The sequence below is a fragment of the Syngnathus typhle genome, linkage group LG21 (genome assembly GCF_033458585.1).
Source record: "Syngnathus typhle isolate RoL2023-S1 ecotype Sweden linkage group LG21, RoL_Styp_1.0, whole genome shotgun sequence".
Taxonomy (NCBI): Eukaryota; Metazoa; Chordata; class Actinopteri; order Syngnathiformes; family Syngnathidae; genus Syngnathus; species Syngnathus typhle.
In genome coordinates this window covers 1194070-1217542 of record NC_083758.1, presented here as the reverse complement: position 1 = coordinate 1217542, position 23473 = coordinate 1194070, and the positions used below count along the sequence as shown (strand labels likewise).

Genomic DNA, 23473 nt, shown 5'->3' with positions numbered 1-23473 from the left:
CTCAACTCCCCCTACACAAAATATTAGTCTTTCAGGCATTTCACAGTCTTTCACCATAAATGCATAGTCATTGTGCACAGTCTCTACAGCATTAACGTTTTGCTTCTTTTGTCCTTTGGTACGACACATTTTTGAGAAATGGTCCTTACCGTTGCATTTATGACATGTTTGTCCACGTGCTGGGCATTTGGGATCCTTACCCATGTGGTCAGTGTAGCCACACCTGTAGCACTGCTTCTCTGCTTTATTGTCATCACAATTCTTCAATTTACCTTTTGGCCTTGTGAACTTTCCTTTTTTCGTTGTGATACGACTGATCGTTTCCCCCTCTTTCTTGATACTGCTCCCATTCATTGCTGCTAGTTGCTCTTCCACTCGCTCACATTGCGATGCCAACTCCAACGTGCGAGCCAAAGTCAAACCAGGTCCATCCTCGAGAAGCTTTCTCTTCACGTATCCAGAACAGCATCTGCTCAGGATAGCGTCTCTAATTTGATTGTCCTTGTCTCCTTGAAAGTCACAGTCCTTCGCAGCCTGACGTAAACGTGTACCAAACTGTTGCACCGTTTCTCCCTGATTTTGGAACAACTTGTGGAAGGATTGGCGCGCGTACGCTGCATTCACTTGGGGAACAAAGTAGGAGTCAAGTGTCCTTACTGCTGCCGCGCAGTCGGTCACCTCACCCGTGTTTGGTAAAGTGAAGAAAACATCCTGCACGTCCTGTCCCGCCAAATGCAAAAGTAGAGCGCGTCTTCTTTGTTTAGTAGCATTGGTCGTATCCTCGTTCATTATCAGTCCTTTACCGTCAGCATACAACTCGAAAGATGTTAGCCATCGTGTCCATCTTGGCCCGAGAGTAGCTGGATCAGTGCAGCAAGCAAACGGTTGTAGCTCCGACTTAGCCATGTTAGCTCAAACTTAAACTTGCTCACGAAAATCGTCGTCGTTATCTCCTCTTCCTTAGAAGGTGGACGTCATCCTCGTCGCCATTGTTGTGTGCTCACCTTATATCTTTATTAGGTAATGCACTCTGAATTTAATCAGGACCCGAACCGATGTCTTTAATCACTTTTATTCATGAAACAGAGGGCCATCAACTTGCCGCTCTGTCTGCATATTCATTTCCCTGAATGTCACTCCTTCACTACGTCATCACGTAGGCCCACAGTACAATATCAGTACATGACAGTTCATGACGGTTCATCTTAGGCGGCAGCAAGAATTTACGTAACTGTTCTAAAATATGGTCAAAATGTCTTTTTTTGCTTGAGATTTTCCTATCATTGTTCCAGGATCTTTTAGTACAATTCTTGTTCTCCAAATGTTAAGAAAATGTCATTTTCAAAACTCGTTCAGAAAAAGAAGTATATATATTTTTCTGCGGTAATGTTGGAGATTTTCAATAAATACAAATTCATACCGTTTTAGGGTTCTCAGGAGAAAAGAGGCACTGCATGATGGGCATGTTTTGACTTCATTTATCGGTTTATTATAGTTGCTGGCATCACCACTAGACGGCGACTCTAGGAAAAAGGAGGTGAACAAAGACGTGGAGGCAGTAGAAAAAGAAGCAAGGCATGATGGTCATGTTTCTGAATCTATTTTTTACTTAATTTAAAATGTTTTGGTTTTGAATGACTAAAGGTGTACTATGTTAACAGTTCTACGAATGCTGTCTCATCCACTGAATACGTGTGCTCACACTTTTGTACCAAATTAGCCTCTGACTGTAGATGGTGTGCGCGGTGAAAACGTCGGCCCCGGCGACGTATACAACTCATACTTACCTGGCAGGGGAGATACCATGATCAAGAAGGTGGTTCACCCAGGGTGAGGCTCAGCCATTGCACTCCGGTTGTGCTGACCCCTGCGAATTCCCCAAATGTGGGAATCTCGACTGCACAATTTCTGGTAGTGGGGGACTGCGTTCGCGCTCTCCCCTGATTCTCCTGTACAATACAAAATCCCTCACACGAAGCCAAATTTCATGGTCGCCACATACTGAGCGATGGTGCATCAAGCTGTGCTCTGCAACTGTGCACCTACTTGCCGAACTTCATTCAACAAATTAGTAATTGCAAAATAAAATGTAATTACTACGTTCCCGACCCGTTATTGATACGAACGTATATGATATAACTTTCATATAACCTGCTTTCTGGAATAGCCCCACGGATCATTTCCCGTTCTCCATTTACCTACACTATAAAGAAAAACTAATGGCCAAAAGGTACGTGGACCCAGACATACAACTGATTTTTGCACCCCCTACTCTACTGGTCAAATCAAGAGTAGTTTACATCACAGTCCGTTAGCTTCATTCTCACAGGATAAAGCAGAGGGTCAATGACGTCATTGATTCAAGTTCATGGCGGCTGGCAGCAAGGATATACGAAAAAATATGATCAAAATGTCTTTCTTTAAATCAGAAATTGTGCCAGAAATTTTTAGTACAATCCTTGTTCTCAAATTTTTAAGAGAATGTCATTTTCTAAACTTGCTCAGAAAAAGAAATATATATCTTTCTGCGGTACTGTTGGAGATTTTCTATAAATACAAATTCATATGGTTCTCAGGTGAAAAGAGGCAATGCATGATGGGTATGTTTTTACTTCATTTCTTATGCTGCCACCACCACTAGATGGCAACTCTAAGAAAAAGGAGGTGAACAAAGGCGTGGAGGCAGTAGAAAGAGAAGCAAAGCATCAGTTTATGGGTATTTACGAGGGTATTTTTATATTAATACTTTAATAGCTAAATGGCTCCTATTATTGTTCCTTACATATAGTATAATTTGTGGAAAATATATTAATTTATTGCTCAATGCATAATCAATAGTTTTATATTTGAATGGGTGGATGTCACCAAAAGCTGTCCCTAAAGCTTAACCAATTTGGTCTGTAAACTTTAGCAGAATTAATAACTACAAGGCAGGACTATTAACTATTTCCCATTGACAAGTATAGGTGGCTCCGCTTTCGCAGAGCATCAAAAAATTGAGATGAACTCTCATTGTTCCTCCCCACGGAAATCTTTAGTAAAAGGCGATCGGTGAAATTGCAGCAACCATTCCTTCTAATACAAACAATAGACGTTCATAGATTTACTACATTTAGAAGGACTCAACCTAAATAGACAGTTTAAACGAGTATTTTGTGTTCATCAATGTGTTTTTTCCTTGAAACATTGTTGGCGCACAGGATTATGGATACCTGATATTTCAAACAGCGTCACCTATCGATTGGGCAACTATTTTGAGTGTGAGTTTTGAACGTATAAATAGTTGTATGTCTTGGTCCGTGTACTTTTGGTATGAGAGAAATGGAAATGATCCGATTTCCGTGTGTTATTTTCAAATGTGTAATTTCAGATTTTTATTCAACACAAATCGGGAAACAAAAGACGATCGTAATTTCCTCAAATGAGTGTTAAGAAATGCTGGCGTGGATTGGAATGCGATTCACCTCCACTGCGATGGTGGCGTTCGAGGGTTAATGTAAATTGCCACAGCAGGAAACAGGAAGTAGTTTGGCGAAGTGGGCCGCGTGTTTTTTTGCCGCGTGTTTTTTTTCCCGTCAAAATGTTCGTCAAACAGCTATCTTGCCTTCGGTCCCGAAATGTATCCAAAGATCCGATTGTTTTTGGCGAATGACCAATTCGTTTTGTTGGTCATTAAAAGCTATTCCCATCAGGAGCTCAGTTCATCGTTATTCTATTGGGTCAACGTGAACCACGTGACACTAAACCTCCACGAACACACGGAAATCTGCAACCGATGCACAGGTTGAAAACAGCCCGGTGACGCATTATCATTCCAAACTCTTAATAGTTGAGGTTTGTTACGGTGGTCGGTACGTGGCATTAGTATGACTCAATATATTTAAACCGTAACTTGAATTGGTAGTCTCTTTATTTAAGTAGTTTTCTCAGACCAACTTTAGAATATCGCTTCTCGGCCTTTTGGCTAAGATCAAGTGTAGTATCTGTTCTTATCAGTTTAATATCTGATACGTCCCCTATCCGGGGACCATATATTAAATTGATTGTTGGAACTGGGAGATGGAATTAGGGGCTTGCTCCGTCCACTCCACGCATCGACCTGGTATTGCAGTACTTCCAGGAACGGTGCACCCCCCTCTGCTGGTCAAATAAAGGATAGTTAAGTCAGGAAGCCATTAGAATCGGTTCGCTTCATTCTCACAGGATATAGCAGAAAGTCAATAACGTCTTGAAAGGGTTTGATTCAATCAAGTTCATGACCTTTATCTAAATGTGAATAGCAGAAGAATTCTATCCTTTACAACAAAATAGAAAACATATCGGCCCTACGATTGGCTGGCCACCAGTTTATGATGTCCAGTGGGGATGGGCGATACCAATGATTTTGGAATCGATCCGATACCAAGTATTTCCTACCCAAAATACCCGATATTCGATCCGATATCGATACCGGAAGTGTAATTTCCCGCCCAAAAAACGATTTAAATGCAGTGGCATTCTTGCTCTTGGAGAGTCATCTATTGAATTTTGTAGAAAAAAGTATTACGTCACGTGAATTATTAACCTTTTTAGACATTAGTGCATTAGTGGAATATGCATATTAATAGTATAACTTTAATAAAAAGGAGCTATTCTTTACTTTTCTCTCTCTCTCTCTCTCTCTCTCTCTCTCTGTTGTTGGGAAAAAGTTTTGTCTTTTAGTATAATCTAAAAAGAGACATGGTACCAACAGAGATGCAGGGCTTAATCGTCATGAGCAGCAAAACTATCAATTTGTAAAGCCACTGGATACTTACATTTAATATTGTAATACTTTAGTGTTGTTTATAGGAAGTGGAGTTACAAATAAAACGTATGGCGTTCGACCACAAATTGAAAAGGGGAAAACTTTATTTATAAATGACTGACTAAAGCGTAGTAATTATTGCTTCAAATAGCACATCAACCACAAATGCTTACAATTTTTGGTTAGCACCTGATACCTGGATATGTCTTGCCTTTCTGAAACGCTGCTTCTAAGGTACTTTGATACCTTAGCCTCGGTGTGGCTGCAGGGTTTTCCGTCGCTGCCGTAGTGTCTGCGGCACGTTTCAACTGCAGCTCTTCATGAACCGTGGGGTGAATTTTGCTTAAATGTTTTGTCAAGTTTGTGGTGTCGCCACAATATTTAATTGTTTTGTGACATATTTCACATTTTGCCTCGTTGTTATTAAGTAAAATATAATATCCCCAAACCAGACTTCTCTTGCGTTCGGACTGGGCCGCCGCCGTGGCCATGCTTGTTTGTGTTTGTTTGGATTGGAACGGGAGGCGGAGGAGGAGGGCTTGGCTTGTGAGAAAAGGGGGCGGGAGCAAAGCAGAGCAGGACACGCCGGTGCAGCAGGCGGAAGGAAAAGTAGTGCTAGCATGAGTGCAAGTCGTCAAATTGGAGCAGAAAAAAATGAGGAAAAATATAATTAAATAATTGTAAGTATCGATATTTTAGCTAGGGAGATCGATACTCAAAAATGAGCAGCCTGGATCGATATATCGATACTTTTGTATCGATCCGCCCATCCCTATGTGATAGGCTCCAGCACGCCTACTAACCCCGTGGGGAGAATCAGTACAGAAATTGGATGGATGGGCAATATAAAATATTCTCTCTGGTGTCTGCAAGCGTTATCAGTACTCACGGCGGGTGGATTCTGAAACGTGTCTGCAATGTAAAGTTGATTGTTTGGCTACCATAGGCATTTTTAAAAGCCTCTATGTTAATTTTAAAACCTTTACTTTACATGGTCGTTTTTAAATAAAAGCCTTCATGTTTAAAACAAAAACCTAGTATACACAGTCAGTTTTAAAGCCTTACAATTTAGACAATTTAAACAAGTATACTTGTAACACAACAAGTGTTAAAAAAATTGCTTGTTCTAAACATTGACGCAAAGGATCGTGGGTACGTGATCGAGCGCTCAGCCAATGATGGCTAAATTGCCAAATACCTTAATGACGTCGGCACTCTTTCTAATACAATCTAATAGGGGTGTAAATCGCGGGTTTTGTCACGATACGATATAATATCGATATAAAGAACTTCGATACGATATTTGCCGATATCTTAAAGCCTGCTGCGATTCAATCACGATATATCGCGATATAGTGCTCTACGATCGATATTTTTTTTTTTTAATAAAAAATATAGAACAATATCCTGATTTATAACAATTCATACGCAAAATCCACAAGGTACTGCAAACTCTTTATTTAGGAAATTACAAGAGTATTGTAGTATACAAATTGCTTACTTTAACACTTAACTTTGATGTCGTGTTTTTTCTTTAAATGTGCGGCGAGATTTGTGCTCCCTGAATATTTGATCACCGCATGGCAGGATTTACAAACTGCACGTGTCTTGTCCGTTGAGCCATCTTTTCTTTGGAATCCAAAGTGCTTCCAAACGAATGACTTGAAGCCTAAAGGGGAGCAAATTTCCTCGTCTTTTTGGACACTAGCCATAGCACCAGCCCAGGAGCCGCGTACTAGTTGTCGACTCCCCTTTCACGTGCCTGCTCTGCTCACAACACAACAACGCCGCGCACTGCTCCCTGCTCCCGGAAGAGGAAGCAAGCAACAATGAACTGGATTTCAAAATAAAGTCGCGTCTAATGTCCGAGGTCAAACACGGCGATATAAATCGATGTTTACCTTTAGCATCGATGCCAATAAATCGTAGAGCATAATATCGATTAATCGATGTGTATCGATGTATCGTTACACCCCTACAATCTAAACATAGTCCTTTACTAGTCGTGGTTGCCCTCTGGGTAAAAATGGTACACTCGCAGATGACTTCCCGCCGCCCCTCGTTGATGAATTAAGACTATACTTTCAGGGATCATTTCTATAGTTATTAACTTGAGATATGTGTTTCTAAAGTGAACGGTCTCGTCAACTACGATGATGAGAATTGATGTTCCTTCCTGAGCGTGAAGCTAGCGGAGAATAATGATGTTTATATCATAGATTCTCCACTTTTGATGAGCGTTCTATGCTTCCTAGTGGAGCATTGAGGGGAGGGACATGATCAGAGTAGTTCTTTGAAATTGGTTAAATAAAAATTAAGCTAATGTAGTGGCGTACTCCTGATATTCAACTCAGTCGATTAACAGTATCGTCGTATTAGTTCAACTAACAAAAGCCTGTTATGTATTTCTGAAGTACTTTTGTACTGAAGTACTTATGGCTGTATTCATTTACACAGCTTAAATCTTTACAACTTCGACACAAATCTGAATTAACTTTAATAATAAATATTTTAATGGCTAAATTGTTTATTGTCCCTTACATATAGTATAATTAGTAGAAAATATATTAATTTATTGCTCATATTAGATAGTTTTATATTTGAATGGGTGGATGTTACCTGTAAGCTATGGCAGAATTAATGGCAACAAAGCAGGAATTTTGATTACTTTCCATTGACAAGTACAGGAAGCTCCGCTTTCGCAGAGCATCAAAAAATTGAGATATACTCTTGTTGTTCCTCCCCACGGAAATCTTTAGTAAAAGGCGAAAGATTTATACGATCTGAAGAGAAACAAGAGAACCGATTTCGGCTTGTCCAAACGGGCCACCCCATTGCTGGTCTCACCAAAGTAACAGGCGGTGTCACACTAGCAACCATTTCCTTTTAATAAAAATAGATCTTCATATATTTGCTAAATTTAGGAGGCCTTAACACTCAACTAAGATGTATAGTTCGAACAAGTATTTGGTGTTTGGCAATTCTATGGAAACGTTTACACTCTAAACGTGTCGTTGTGAGTCCATGCTTGCTCTGCTGCGTTCGGTTCCAACTCCCTGACCTGTTTGTTTGCATTGTGCACGTTCTCCACTCTGGTTTCCTTCCATTTCCCCCAAACATGCATGATAGGCCCATTGAGCGCTCCAAATTGCCCGTAGGTGCGAGTGCGGACGGTTTTTCGTCTCTGTGTGCCCTGCGAGTGATTATTATTTGTTAAAGCGTATATGCCGTTACACCGCTAGATGGCAGCAGCGTTGACTTCCGCACCTGACCACAAAAAGAAACGGGAATCACGTGATGCGCAGGAAAAGAAGCATTAGTATGAGTCGATATATTTAAACCGTAACTTGAATTGGTTCCCCCATGTTCAGGACTTTTCGATACATCTAGCAGGGAAGCACCTGTTCTCCAAAGTGGACCTGGTGCGGGGTTATCACCAAGTCCCGGTGCACCTTGCTGACATCCCTAAAACGGCGGTGGTGACTCCTTTCGGGCTTTTCGAGTTTCTTAGGATGCCCTTCGGCCTGAAAAACGCGGCCCAGTCCTTCCAGCGGTTGATGGACTCTGCGCTTAGGGACATGCCTTTCATCTTCGTCTACTTGGACGATGTCCTCGTCGCCAGCTCCTCGGAGGAGGAGCATGCGGCACACCTGCGGGCCCTTTTCACAAGGCTCGACCAGCATGGCCTGATCATTAACCCGGCGAAGTGCGTCTTCGGGGTGCCGTCGATCCAGTTTCTTGGGCATCTCATCGGCAGTAATGGGGCCACCCCCTTGCCGACAAAGGTGGAAGCAGTCTCCGCTTTTCCCCGCCCACGTTCGGCCCGGGGGCTACGGGAGTTCCTTGGGATGGTTACGTTCTACCACCGATTCATACGCCGGGCGGCCCACATCATGCACCCACTGTATGGGGCCCTTAAGGGTAAGACCCCCAACCAGGACATCGACTGGACCCCCGAGAGGATCAAAGCTTTCGAGGATACTAAGGCTGCGCTGTGCCAGGCCACCTTGTTGGTCCACCCGTCGCCTGGAGCCCCGGTCGCCCTCACAACCGACGCATCTGACTACGCAGTTGGTGCTGTATTTGAGCAGTGGGTTGGTGGCGCCTGGCAACCGCTCGCCTTTTTCAGCCGCCAGCTGGTCCCTAGGGAGCGCAAATACAGCACATTCGACAGGGAGCTACTCGGCGTCTGGTTGGCGATCCGCCATTTCCGCTCCATCCTGGAAGGCCGTGAGTTTACGGTTTTCGTCGACCACAAGCCCCTCACGTTCTCTATGTCCAAGGTGGCTGAGCCGTGGTCCGCCCGCCAGCAGCGTCAGCTGTCATTTATCTCTGAGTACACCACAGATATCCGACACAACGCCGGCAAGTCCAACGTGGTCGCCGATTGCCTCTCTAGAGCGGTCGTCCACACGGTTCAGCTGGGGCTCGACTACTCAAGTATGAGTGCTGACCAAGCCTCAGATCCTGGGATCCAGTCGCTCAAAGACTCTGACACTGGGCTGCGTCTGGAGGTGGTCGCGGTTGGCGACTCAGGAGTCAGGCTGTGGTGCGACCTCTCCACCGGCCAGCCTAGACCACTTGTCCCTGCCGGCTGGCAGCGGGCTGTCTTTGAGGCGATACACGGCCTGTCCCATCCTGGCAGAAAAGCGTCCGTGAGGCTGGTGGCTCAGAAGTTCGTCTGGAAAGGGCTGAAGAGGGACGTGCGGGCCTGGGTCGACTCGTGTGTGGCTTGTCAGCGTGCGAAGGTGCACCGCCATACCAAGGCCCCGTTGGAGCCGTTCACTGTCCCCGAGAGGAGGTTCGACCACGTCAACATCGACCTTGTGGGCCCGCTCCCCCCTTCCCATGGTTTCACCTACCTCCTCACCATGGTGGACAGGACGACCCGTTGGCCTGAGGCCGTCCCCCTCTCCTCAACCTCGGCTGCTGACGTGGCCCGGGCGTTTATTGGCACATGGGTCGCGCGCTTTGGAACACCTTCAGACCTCTCCTCGGACCGGGGTGCACAGTTTACTTCCGAGATCTGGAATGTGGTTGCTGGAGGCCTGGGCGTCAAGCTGCACCGCACCACCGCTTATCACCCCCAGGCTAACGGGCTGTGCGAGCGGTTCCACCGCTCCATGAAGGCTGCTCTACGCGCCAGTCTGGTGGATGGCAACTGGGTGGACAGACTTCCCTGGGTCATGCTGGGCCTCAGGACGGCCCCTAAGGAGGACTTGCAGTCCTCGTCCGCTGAGCTCGTCTACGGCCAGGTACTACGAGTTCCAGGGGACTTCATTCCAGACGCCACAACGCCTTGGTCGGCGGCAGGGCAGCGGTCCTCCCTGCTGGAAGTTGCCGGGACGTTCGCACCTGTCCCCACGTCACGGCACTGCACCCCTGTTTCCCGGGTGCCCACCAACCTACGCTCGGCGGGTTTTGTGTTCATCCGCCACGACGCCCACCGCGGGCCGTTGCGTCCGCCTTACGACGGGCCTTTTAAGGTCTTGCAGCACGGGAGTAAGAGCATGGTCGTGGACATCGGCGGTAGGCCTGAGACTATCTCGGTTGATAGGATTAAGCCTGCCCACGTGGATGTTTCCCGGACGTTGGAATTGGCGCAGGCCCCACGCCGCGGACGCCCCCCAGCGCCTCGCCCCTCCGACCTGACCGAGCTCCCGCCTGCCCGACCGACAACGCGACCGTCCAGCCCAGCGGTCTTTCCGGCGGCGCCCCCTACCCTTGACCCCCTGCCAGCCCCTGCCACCTACACCCGCTGTGGTCGGGCTGTCGTTCCTTTCCGGCGCGGGGATTTTGACTATGGGTGAATTCTGGGGGGGCTTGTGTAGTGGGTTGACATAATTCACCCGGAACCTAAGTTCACGTTGCCGAGTTCCGGTGGGAGGTTTTACACGTGTGGGAGTTTCCTGTTTGAGGAGTGTGTGTTAGGATCTCGAAGGGAAAAGAGTCGGCCCGTGGTTGAGAGAAGCTAATTATAAATGTCATTAAAACAACTGCCGTTGGCACCGTCATTTATCACTCCGCCTCCGACTCCAGTCCTTGCACACCACAGTCTCTTTATTTAAGTGGTTTCCTCAGACCAGTTTCAGTACATCGCTTCTCGGCCTTTTGGCTAAGACCAGGTGTAGTATCTGTTCTTATCAGATTAATATCTGATACGTTCCCTATCCGGGGACCATGTATATATTGGATTTTCGCAACAGGGAGATGGTATAGGGGCTTGCTCCGTCCACTCTATGCATCGACCTGGTATTGCAGTACCTCCAGGAGCGGTGCGCCCCCCTCTACTGGGCAAATAAAAAGTAGTTTACATCACAATCCGTTAGCTTCATTCTCACAGGATGAAGCAGAAAGTCAACGACGTCTTGATCGGATTTGATTCAAGTTCATGTTGTGTGCTCACTGTTAGAGTGGTGCTCACTCTAACTTATTTTGCAAGAACCACTCGGAGACAAGTTAGTCGTTTTGGGCACCTGCAGGCGGAGAGTCCATTCGTCACTGTGCGTACAGCAATGATCGAATGACGTCTGACTCTCGCTTCCCACAAGACCATCTTTATTAAGAGAAAAAGGGTGGGGGTGACCATAGACTGAATAGACAAGTAAAAAAGGCCCTTGACCTCTAGATTAGCAGGGCAGGGGATGTTTTACGACATTGTGTAGGATGGAACAAGCTAGGTTATTTATTACTGGTTACACACCAACATAAGCATAAAACTAATCTACCAAGGTTATTCATTACTGGTTACATACATTCCAACATAATCATATGATCAAGATAGTTTTGGAAAACCCTGACATCTCCCTCCTGTTTTATCATACGATTATGTGAACCAGATCAATAAAACATAAGTAAGAAAATATAAAGAAGAATAGTAAAAACAATAATAAAAAAATCAATAAAAAAAACTGAGATGACAGCGAATGGGCTGGGGAGCGTGTAGGGTGAAACATGACAAAAACAACAAACAATGATAGCAACAACTCCCAGTGAAGATGAGGACTTTCCTCAATACTCCAGATTAAACTTATTGTGTGATCTAAAAACCTGCTGGCCGATGTTAATACGCAGGAAAAGTCTCACACGGTCCCTTTGCCTTAGGCGACCATAATGCTATCAATAAGAAAATATAAATAAAGCCATGATCCGTTCCGAATGAAGTAGGACCCGTCCAATGGTACAGCCATGTTGGCAGGAGAGCCCATACACCTTGAAATGGCTCTCCCATCCTGGCACACAGCGGTGATGTCCAAAGCTCCCATCCAGTTCCCTCCTGGAGAACAGTTGTCGTGAATGCATCCGTGGGTCTTGTTTTCTTGGATGAAACACGTGAAGTCCATTCCAGGTAGCGTCCTGGTTTAGGCCACTTCTGGCATCTGTCGTCCTCCAACAGTCACATTGGGATTAATCCAAAATAGTTTGATCCCAGATTCATTCCTGCGAGTCCAGGGCGGTAGGGGTAGCGTCACTGACTGACAGTACGGTGTTGATATCAATCTCCTCCCATGGATGCCATACATTTCGCTTCAGTGACATTCATTGCTCTGGCCTCCAAGTGAACTTGTGTGGAGCAAGGGGAGTTTTTGGAAACACAGATAACATCCCTCCTGTGTGTGCGCTCTCACAGCGACCTTCACATACCAGTACCAAGCGTTGGTTTCGTATGGGTTTCTGGGGTCTCATGACCAGTCCTCAAAGTTCTCATCGTGTGACCATCGTTTCCCACGGTCAACATTATCACTTGGTCTGTTCAGATGTGTCCATAGACCATAGCATGCTCCAACCACAACGCAGCAGAGGATCCACCCGGCATGTGGAGCCCCGTTGCTACTAAGATGACAGGAACACCGAGACATCCCCCCGCCTAGCGGAGTTGGGATCGTTGTTTGCAGACTTCGCCACCGTCCCAAAATGAGGGGTCCAGCACTCCTTGTAGCTTGCATTGGCTAAGGTGAATCCAGCCGGGTCGTTCAGCAATCTTCACTGCGGAGGGGGGTAGTCAGCAAGACTTGGAATGGTCCCTCCCACCATGGCTGGCCCAGTTCTTTCTTTTGATGACCTTGATGTAGACCCAGTCTCCTGGATTGATGGGGTTGTCGACCTGTGAGGAGGAAAGATCAGGCGGCAGTAAATTTGCATTTGACACATCCTCCAGCCTGAGGGCCCTGATCATGCTACCTATGTTCTTCATCTGCTTTTTGCAACTCCTGTAGTCAATTGTAATGCCCTTTTTAACGAGGCAGATAGGAGTGTTTGAAAGAAGAGTTTGAGCACTTCCTAATGATTCCTCCTAACCAAAGACCGTTTATGACAGGGGCTTTCCCATTTATTGCCTCCTGTCTTAAAGGAGATTCCCTTATCCATGCCGTCTTCTTCCTAACACTTTCGCACACACACAGGGTGTGCACATAAACGCACACACACCGAGCGCGCACCCAAGGCTCAGACAAACGACAACAGCCTGACACAACTTTACAGAGATTACGCACGAACACAGAACACAGAACACAGACAAAGGGATTCCATACATCTCACATGTAGCTCCTTTTGATAGAACCTCCTATTGGTAACTGTATAGCGGACTGTTCCGCATATAATCCCTTACTCAACTCCCTTGCTTCTACTTTTCCATGTCGGTGCAGTCGTAAGTGATCCCTACTGCAGTCATTGTCTTGTTAACTGTCGCCTTGTGCGACTCCTATGCATGATTGTGTGAAAGTCAAAAATTTAACGTATCCAACATTCTGACCACCCAAACTCCACCGTGGTGCAACGAATTTACTATTTTATTGAGTAGGTACATTGAGCAACCTAGCTTCCTCTTGACTGAATTCACTTTAGTCCAAATGTCCTATTCTAAAATGTATCTAACTCAATTGCTCAATTATTGCTGTTTTGGGGGTGGCGGCTGCACTGACTACAACTTGAAGGCCCTGCAGCGCATAGTGAACACTGCTGGTAAGATTGCTGGTGCTTCGCTCCCCTCCTTGAAGGACATTTACACCTCCCATCTCACCCGCAAGGCGACCACGATTGTGAGTGATGCGAGTCACCCCGCTCACTCTTTGTTCGAGCTTCTGCCCTCTGGGAAGAGGTACAGAAGCCTGCGCTCCCGCACCTCCAGACTCTCAAACAGCTTCATGCTCCAGGCTGTTAGGATCCTGAACTCGCTCCCCCGTTCTGCGTAGCGTCCTGTACTTTTACTGTCTGGACTGTCTGAATGCACACTGGCTCTTATTATTTATTATTTGTTATTACTCTTATTTATTGTTTGTGCCTTTTTGTTTATGATGTTTTTTACTTTTGCGCTATGCTTGCTGGCTCCGTTATTTATTGTGTTATCTGTTTATTTATTATTTATTCATCACTCTTACTATTGATTGGTAGAATTTTTGCCTTCTTGTTTTTATATTGTGTCGCGTACATGTATGTCTATCGTGTTATGTGTCTCGTCACCGTGGGATAGAGAAAAACGTAATTTCGGTCTCTTTGTGTGTTGTGACATGTGGAGAGATTGACAATAAAGCTGACTTTGACTTTGACTTTGACTTATGCCTGATGAGCCAAAACATCAGATCTCGCTCTTGTTTCCTACCGTTTTAGCCTATTTGTCCTATCCAAATCTGTTCAGTCTCCGATTATGATGAGTTTCTCTGTAGCTCTACGCATTATTCAATTTTTTATCAAATCTCCTCAGTTCTGTCAAACCCAGTGCACAATGAAGCTCCTTTCCACTTTACCCCAAGCCCCACGAAGTTTCAGCACCGCCACAGCACGGAGTGCGATTTGGTCGTTGGACATTTCAAGTCCATATCTTTTGCCGCACCTCACCCTCTCAAGATGGTGTTCTTTTGTTGTTGAGTCAACCCATCCATCACTCTCGAATGAGTCCATTGTTCAAATGTCCATTTTTTCTTCAACATTGTGAGTTCCTCCACTTCTCACTGTCTTTTCTTGTCCCCGAGGATGTCGTCTTTTCTTCCCGAGTGTACTTGTCCCCCTACAAGTACAACAATAGTCTTTCTTTGTCCTTGCCAAAGGTCAAAGGTGCCTCAAAGCCAGGCACCGTTTTGTAGACGTCCATGGCTGCAGGCAGAGTCTCGGGATTGAGTTTTCAGGGATCCTGGCACTGAGAGTGACAGACTGGGACATCAAACTTGTAACCAAATGTAGCTGCTGCCATCAATTCGCTAGTAACGTTTGTTTACCAAACTTCAAATTCTCCTAGTAACAGCGATCTCGTCTTTATATTGTAAGTCCTGCAACTCATCCTATTTTCGAGCTACGTTCTGTCTATAGTTCCTATTTAATGAGACAGTACATTGTCTTCAGTATCATTATTTAAAATTAACTCAACGAGGTCTGCGTTCCACATCTAGCCCTGATCTATGTCTTGACCTCTCAAACGTTATTACCTGTGTCATGCTTGCTCAAAAATGTGACTTAGAATATGGTGTTGTGAATTTCCAATCTCCCTGATCAAATTGGATCCCGCTTCTTAGCTCTTCTTTCTCATGCTCCTGTTAGCCTGCAACTGTCCAAATTAATAATGTTGTGTTCTTTTAACTGTCTTTCTGTTGAACCTCTAAATCTCTCTTGTTGCTAACCTATCTGCACCAGGAAGGGTCTTAAAGAAAGGACCAACAGATTACTCCCAATATCTCCTCATTATTTATGAGTTAGCCTCCCTTTCCTCACTCGGGTGCATATCTTGTCAGTTGTTAATGGAAACCAGATGTCTCGTGCCAATGAGATCATGGACCAAGGCCCAAACAATCCCGCACGAACCTGACCCGAAACATGATCCGGTCACACTTAGGCTTACTAGTGAGATATACATTGCATGATACCAGAATAGAATTTTACCACAGTATGACACTAAATGTATTAGAAAATCCATATGTCGTAAAGGTTTGTATTATTACTATTGTCAGGTTTATTTCAATGACTGAATAACTATTAAGAGAAGAGCAACAGCAAACAAACCACAAGTGAGACAGAAATATTAAGTCTTTTCTCGCGAGGAGTGCAGTACAGATAGCTTAATACAATCTCTACACACACTAAATATCTGTAGGCACTCCCGCTCTTTTTATTTGGATTTGCCCTACCCACAGTGTGAGACAAGCCCCTAAAGAAAGGAGGGGGAAAGCATGTGGGCTTTGCCTCGTAAGGAAAAATCACTAGGTGTTTACATACTAATAAAGACATCTGGGAAGAGGAGTTTGAGTGGACTGGATACAGAAGAGAAAACCTTTGACCTCAAGTAAAAACATAGCAAGGGAAGTTTTACGACATTGTGTAGGATGCAACAAACTAAGTTATTTATTACTGGTTATATACATTCCAACCTAATCCTACGATCAAGATAGTTAGGAAACCCTGACTTTAATGGTCACTTGGAGGTTCATCTGGGGTGCAAGACAGCAATGAGGCATGTTGTCTAACAAAGTGGTCTTTGTTAGAAAGGAACTGTCCTTCCGTGGTACATCATAAAAACAGCAAGGCCAAACAGCAAGCATATAATGCAGTAATATTGCGGTAAGGCATTGATTAGAGAACGCATGATAACATATATATACATTTTTCTAACAATTCCCTCCTGTTTATCATAAGTTCTCAGAGACCATCTTATCACCTAAAAGCGGCCATTTCAAAAAAGATTTTCAGCCGTAAGAACACAATTCATAAGAACAAATTTACACCCGGGAGGAGATTGATCAATGTCAGAGTCGGGAAACAAACCGGACAGGTTTACCAGAGGAGCCTCAAATATGGAGCCATCGCTAGAGCGACAACCCTCGTCAGTCGCAAAGTCGTTCCCTTGGAGCAACGAAAAAGTCTCAGCTGCTGGAGAGATAGCAGTTGTAATTAACCTGTTGATTAGAGACCGGAGACACGGAATACAACATCATCCACACAAGGTCAAAACAGCAGAAAAAAACGGCACGGGAGACTAGGACCGAGGAAACCAGGGTACGGTACTGTCTGAACACGTTTAGCCAGTCGTTCCAAACCTCCGTGTTCACTCCACTGCGTTCCTTCATTTTCCCATTCAAGGTCCTCAGGCCCTCAAGGGCCTGGGACAGGCTTCCATCAGCGGCAGTATTATTTGGAATGAATGTGCAGCATTGCTCACCAAACATGGCGCAGACACCACCCTCTTTTGAGAGTAGCATATCAAGGGCCATTCGGTTCTGGAAAGCCATGAGGGAAGTCGCGGCCAGTTGGGAGTAGACCGCCCTGAAACCCGCCTCGGTCCAATTTCCAAGCCTCTGCACGTTGTAATGGATGTAGTTGATCCTGTCGACATTTTTGTTAAGAGTACACCACCAACACAGGGTGGATTCAAAACCAGCTGCTATCTGATTCACCAGCTTACACTTATCCGGTACTCCTCTGGGAACACCAATTGCATCAATTTCGGTCAGATCATCGTCGGCTGTCAAATTCAAAGATATTTTGGTTTTTACCAGCTTTTTCTTTTTTCAGATCTTGGGATGTTGATACATATACAATTTAGCTTGACTACATTCTCTGAAAGCAATGGCTTCTTTTTTCTTTCTTCAATGGATATTACTATAAAGAATGCTCTGTCACACATTTCATAATCCAATATACGTGATAGATTTCACACAATCTTTGATCAATGGTGACGGTACAACATAAGGCAATGGTCACAAACCCATACATATGACATATTAAATTTTGTTTGTCTTTACAGCTTGTTTTGCCATTAGCAATCAATTGCTTCGTTTAGCAGTTTACTCTAATACTAGTTACCTGAAACAAATTATCCACATTCACTTTAGATATATTCATCCCATTCTTTAACATCTACAGCGGTTGTTGACAAAGTACACATATAAACATCATACTTTCATGGCAGTCCAGATCTGACACAGCAGATCATCCTGCAAAGGTCAAATTGATCTTTTAAATCGCTACAATGCAGCATAATTTTTTTTGGAGTGATCAATATAAGTTGTTCACTCATCTCTCCCCTACTCATTATGACTTAGTTCCCACAAATACCATATTGCTGAAGTTAACAAAGTGGCAACAAAGATAGCCACCTTACATGCAATAACGTCATTGTTCCATTTTCTTGTTCCCGGCATTTCTCTAAGAGGTAAGGCTCCCTTTGGGTCACTTTTTCCCGATTGAACGTTACCTCAAAAGAAATTACCCTTTTGTAATTTCCAAGGACTACCTCAACTGACCTTTCTGCTATTTTAATGGCAGTTGATGTAATTATCAATATTCAATGTGGCCCTTCCCCCTTGGAAGAACACCAGCGTTTTGTTTTCAATGCTCTTAATGAGAACGTGCTTTGTTCTTTTTGACTTTAATATATTAATTATAAATATAAAATGTAAATGCCAAATTTAAATCATCCTTAGTTTTCCACTTGGTTTTAAAACATGGTAATCTATATTGTCGCCCAAACAATTTTTCATACGGGGTTAAACCCACAGTACTTGTAAAATGTATGTACAGCTTGACCAGGTCTAAACATTTTGTCCATGATCTTCCATTTTTCCCATGCACATTTTCACACTTTATACCAGTTCTGTCACGAGAATTAATTTTCAAAATCCCATATCTCGGTATTATTATTATTATTATTATTATTATTTTTACATAACGTTTTTGCCACTGTTAAGGCATTCAGTGTTTTTGTTGAAGCCAATTCAAACCATTTTGAGAATGCATCTATTATGACCAGGCATTATAACCCTGTGGATTGTGTTTAGCACATGTTAAACAAGCTCTACGATTTTTTTTAAAATTTTTATTTTATTTTCTTTTGTTTTGAAAATGTTTTGAATATGAATCAAATCCGTATGTTGTATGAAGCTGACTGACCTGCCCCACTATCCCTCCTCTTGAGCCATGCGACACACAACCATGGCTCAATATTGCTGCCCGCTTGTATAGGTTTTTTGGAGGATAGGTCAGTCCTCTGGTCATTTATAGATGCCATTCTCTACTCTTGCCCCTCTCTTTGTCCATGATTGAATTTCAATCTATGGACTTTGTCGGTGCTTATCTTTAAAAATGTTTCAGTAATTCAATCCGCTTCTTGTGTGTATAAAATTTGAAGCGTCTTTTGCACTGCAGCTATGCGGTTCCGTCCGCAAGCTTGTTACCTCTTGACACCTTATCAGTCTCGTGCGTGCCCTGCACACGTGCACATAGCTATTTGTCGTGGCAATTGGACTGCTTCCACAACTAGCTTAGTTGTAGTTTCTTGTAGTTTCTTTTCAATCAGTTTCTCATCGTTTATCACAAGAATCTTAGTAATTTGAACAAAAGTCAAAAAGTATGTTTTATTTTACTCAATTGTACGATTTAGAGAATCCATATGTAGTAAAGCGTTGTATTACTACATATGATTTCATCTTCATTTAATTTTGACACACCTTTCAAAATGCTTCTCAGTGTCCCAGTGCACACATGCTTTGCGTGTGTAACTGGTTGTCTCAACCCGTGTTCCACATCCTAATCTTTCCTTCCTCAAAGTGTCAAACCAATCCACTAATTGGAAAAGATAAAAGTCAACAAATTAACCATCAGTAAATTAATATAATAGTTAATTGTTGTTGTTTCTTAACTGTAACTAACTCAATCACTCTCTTATCCTCAAATGTAAAAACTTGTGTAGACCTTACACAACCAATCGACTATTTCTTCTAAATTTAGCTTTGAAATGTTGTTATTTAATCATTTTGCTTCATCCAATCCCAGAAAGCAAGTTCCTTCCATCTCTCATTAATGCAGTGTGGACCAGTTCCTGCCCACAAAAAATTGCTTGCCTTTCTTTTCTTCTTATTTTCTTTTCAAAATTGCTTTTGTTTTGCGGTGCAAATCAATTCTTTTGTGCACCTACATTAGCCAATTTCAACACATAACACTGACGGCACACAGACAACACAAAAACTTACAGCAGAGACACAGCTCACAAACGATACAAACAAATAACGCTGCGCAAACGTCATCCTCTATTTTGACGTTTCGGTTATACTTTTGTTTTCTCATCAGTGCCTTTTATCCTTCATGCAAATATTGTCACATCTTCCTCAAGCATCACCCTGCTTCAAATATTCAAACATTCTCTGAGAAACTCACACTTTCCTTGCTTCGCCCGCAGCCACAGCACCGCTCGTGCGAGGGGTGGGGGCGCAGCATCAATGTTGATTGGTCACAGGCTGGCCATTTCCTGCAACAACCATGATGCCGGCCCACCGCCCACACGAGCATAGCAAAGGCCCACGCGGACAGCCCCGCCCCGCGACAACGCGCGAGCGCAGGCACGCTTATCAGTTTCACCTTCTCAAAGGGCAGGCCAACTTTGCCGTTGCCCTCCCCTATCATGTTCACCTTCAACATCTTTCAGTCTTCTACACAACATTTGCTGTCTCATTCTCGTCCTATCAAGCCACCATTCTAGTCACTTTCTGCCACACACGTCTTATTTTCTCTACTGCCACACACTGCTCATCTTAGTTTCTCCAACAAACTTAAACACATCATCGTCCACTTCTCAATTTCCCTATTATTGCTCAACAGCCTCCAGAACATTCTCCATTACTGATTTCTTCCACAGAACACATCTCACTCGGACTCATACACACACCCATTCATGAGGATCCTCCGCGCGCACACGCACACACACACCAGCACAAAAGGATGACGCACAACATATAAGAACACATAGAAGCACTAAGAACATCTTTTTGCTCGTATTACTTGTCTGATTTATTCTCTATTTCACTTTTAGAAACTACGTGTAATTCTTTTCTATTTATTTAGCAAATTTTAACTTCAATGTTTCTTTATCTTACTTTATCCTTTTAACATAAATATCTCCTTATATTTAAGCTAATTTTCTCCTTAATTTTGGCAGCCAGGTTCCCACTTCATTACATGGAAACCTGATCTGATTTGATTTTGGCCTAGTCATAGTGTTTCTGTTAATTTGTGCAGTCACGTGCCATGTGACCGTTTTCTCCGCAATTCCAGCATTTTATTGGAGGTTGCACAACTTCTCTTCCTCGGCCTCTAAAGCCTCCTTTAGACATTGCTCGCCCTCTCTGGCCTTTCTGTCCTCTGCCTGCATTTTGGTAAAAAGTGTCACTATCCTGATCTACCAGAAAAGTGTGTTTTGAAGCTTTCATTTGTTTTCGTTTTTGTTTGTCTATTACTACTTTTTCCGCATGGAGGGCATGATTTATGTATTCCTCCCGCTATGATCTTTAGTTTTGAATTTGTAGCATGTGTTTTCTCTACGTGCTTCTCTACTTTCTCTAGACTTCTCCCTTCTTCTCTAACTCTGTAAATTTTGGTTTTCTCTTGCCTGCCTACTGTTAGGCCCAGTCTCATCATCTTCCTACCTGCAATACAGTGCTTTCTGAGCTCTCTCTCTTTCCCTCTCTTTCTCTCTTTCTCTTTCTCTCTCTCCCAAAACACTACATCATCAGATGCCTTCTTTAATTTCTTTAAGATTTATTTATGTTGTTTCGTTTATGGCACCTCTAAGTCCTAATAATTTGGTTGTCCCTCAAATTTATATTTTTTAACCCATTTATCGAAATCTTTTTTTTAATCGGTTGGGATCCTGCCTTTCAATTATTTTCCAATCTTTGCATTTTAGTTCATGTCGGGGTAGGGACTTTCGCTTACTATTTAAGAGGAGCGCTCAAATGAGATCACTCTCAGTCAAACCGTTCACAAGCATACCACGCGCGTTTTTTTTTAAGAACAGAGGAGTCTGCCCCTCCTGCTGCGGAATTTAACTAACATAAAACGTTAGGGGGCTCCACATCCGCCCCTGCAGAATTTAACTGTTTCTAGTTGTACTTGATAGGGTCTAGAATTCTCAAGGTTTTTTTTTTTTTTTTTTTTTAATAACAGAGGAGTCCGCCCCTCCTGCTGCAGAATTTAACTAGCTTGAAAGCTAGGGGGCTCCACATCCGCCCCTGCGGAATTTAACTGTTTCTATTTAATAGAATTAATATTCCTACTCACGGTCTGCTGATTCTCTTCCTCGGAAGATCTCGTCAACCCTCCCGGTGTCCAGCCGGACTGATCGAGACAGTCCCGTCAAAGGGCTTTTGTTTTACCTCGGCCGAGGATTGTCACCTGCGTCGAAGAGCCCGCTGGAACCGTTCAAGGCGTGTCGAGATCCCGGACGAGCCCCCAATTTCTGTCAGGTTTATTTCAATGACTGAATAACTATTAAGAGAAGAGCAACAGCAAACAAACCACAAGTGAGACAGAAATATTAAGTCTTTTCTCGCGAGGAGTGCAGTACAGATAGCTTAATACAATCTCTACACACACTAAATATCTGTAGGCACTCCCGCTCTTTTTATTTGGATTTGCCCTACCCACAGTGTGAGACAAGCCCCTAAAGAAAGGAGGGGGAAAGCATGTGGGCTTTGCCTCGTAAGGAAAAATCACTAGGTGTTTACATACTAATAAAGACATCTGGGAAGAGGAGTTTGAGTGGACTGGATACAGAAGAGAAAACCTTTGACCTCAAGTAAAAACATAGCAAGGGAAGTTTTACGACATTGTGTAGGATGCAACAAACTAAGTTATTTATTACTGGTTATATACATTCCAACCTAATCCTACGATCAAGATAGTTAGGAAACCCTGACTTTAATGGTCACTTGGAGGTTTATCTGGGGTGCAAGACAGCAATGAGGCATGTTGTCTAACAAAGTGGTCTTTGTTAGAAAGGAACTGTCCTTCCGTGGTACATCATAAAAACAGCAAGGCCAAACAGCAAGCATATAATGCAGTAATATTGCGGTAAGGCATTGATTAGAGAACGCATGATAACATATATATACATTTTTCTAACAACTATCTTCCACTATCTGTCCTATTCACTCCCTCCTTCTGAGGCTTGGCAACGCCCATGCCTCACACCTTGACAAACTTTTTGGGAGGATGTGTTCTTTACTACATATGATTCCATCATTTAATTTGACTTTCTTTCCAAAACGCTTCTCAATTTCCCAGTTCACACATCTTCTGCATGTGTTACTGGTTCTCCAGTTTTTCTCCAGTCAATCATCAATCCAAAAGCTATGTTTTTCATTCCAGCATTCAACTTACTCAAAACCACTCTTTCAGCAAAGTCGCTCTACCAATTCTCCATAGCAGTCGCCAACAGCTCCAACCATTCAACCTGTATTTTCCCATCATTCAAGGCAATCATTCATCAATGCTCATTTGCATCTCACACACAGTCTCCAAAAAGGAGTCTCTCCATCACATTGGTCTCAACTCATCCAAGCTCACCACACAACACTCATATACCACCCCCAACTCAAGGTTCCCGATAGAACAATCCACCAAAAAAAACTCAACTCATAAAAACCACTGGCAAATCAATCCGAAATTTTCTTTGCTTTTAGATTTAACAAACTCAATTTCTCAGATTTAGCTCGCATATAATTTTATAACACCATCAATCAATTATTCCCATTAAATGTAGCATTGCAATGTCTCAAATTCACAATTTTGCCTCTTCCAATTCCTGAAAGCATGCTCTGTCGCTTCTCCTTCAAATTTCTCATGAGGGCTCAACACTCAACATGCACCAGTGTGGATCAACTCCTGCTCGCAAACACATTTTTCTCTCCTTTTCTCATTTTTATCTTTCCA

The 23473-nt window shown here is 43.5% G+C and overlaps 5 non-coding genes across 5 annotated transcripts; 4 read left to right on the top strand and 1 right to left on the bottom strand.

Annotated features, from left to right (window-relative positions):
• The first annotated feature begins 1779 nt into the window (after positions 1–1779).
• On the top strand, positions 1780–1943 carry LOC133145907 (U1 spliceosomal RNA). The gene has a single exon (XR_009711153.1). It is a non-coding gene; the product is annotated as a U1 spliceosomal RNA (small nuclear RNA).
• A 2001-nt stretch (positions 1944–3944) lies between these two features.
• On the top strand, positions 3945–4136 carry LOC133145782 (U2 spliceosomal RNA). Its single transcript, XR_009711031.1, has one exon. It is a non-coding gene; the product is annotated as a U2 spliceosomal RNA (small nuclear RNA).
• A 2722-nt stretch (positions 4137–6858) lies between these two features.
• On the top strand, positions 6859–7076 carry LOC133145891 (small nucleolar RNA U3). Its single transcript, XR_009711137.1, has one exon. It is a non-coding gene; the product is annotated as a small nucleolar RNA U3 (small nucleolar RNA).
• Positions 7077–7475: 399 nt separating this feature from the next.
• Positions 7476–7588, bottom strand: LOC133145975 (U5 spliceosomal RNA). Its single transcript, XR_009711216.1, has one exon. It is a non-coding gene; the product is annotated as a U5 spliceosomal RNA (small nuclear RNA).
• Positions 7589–10881: 3293 nt separating this feature from the next.
• On the top strand, positions 10882–11072 carry LOC133145858 (U2 spliceosomal RNA). Its single transcript, XR_009711106.1, has one exon. It is a non-coding gene; the product is annotated as a U2 spliceosomal RNA (small nuclear RNA).
• The last annotated feature ends 12401 nt before the right edge of the window (positions 11073–23473 follow it).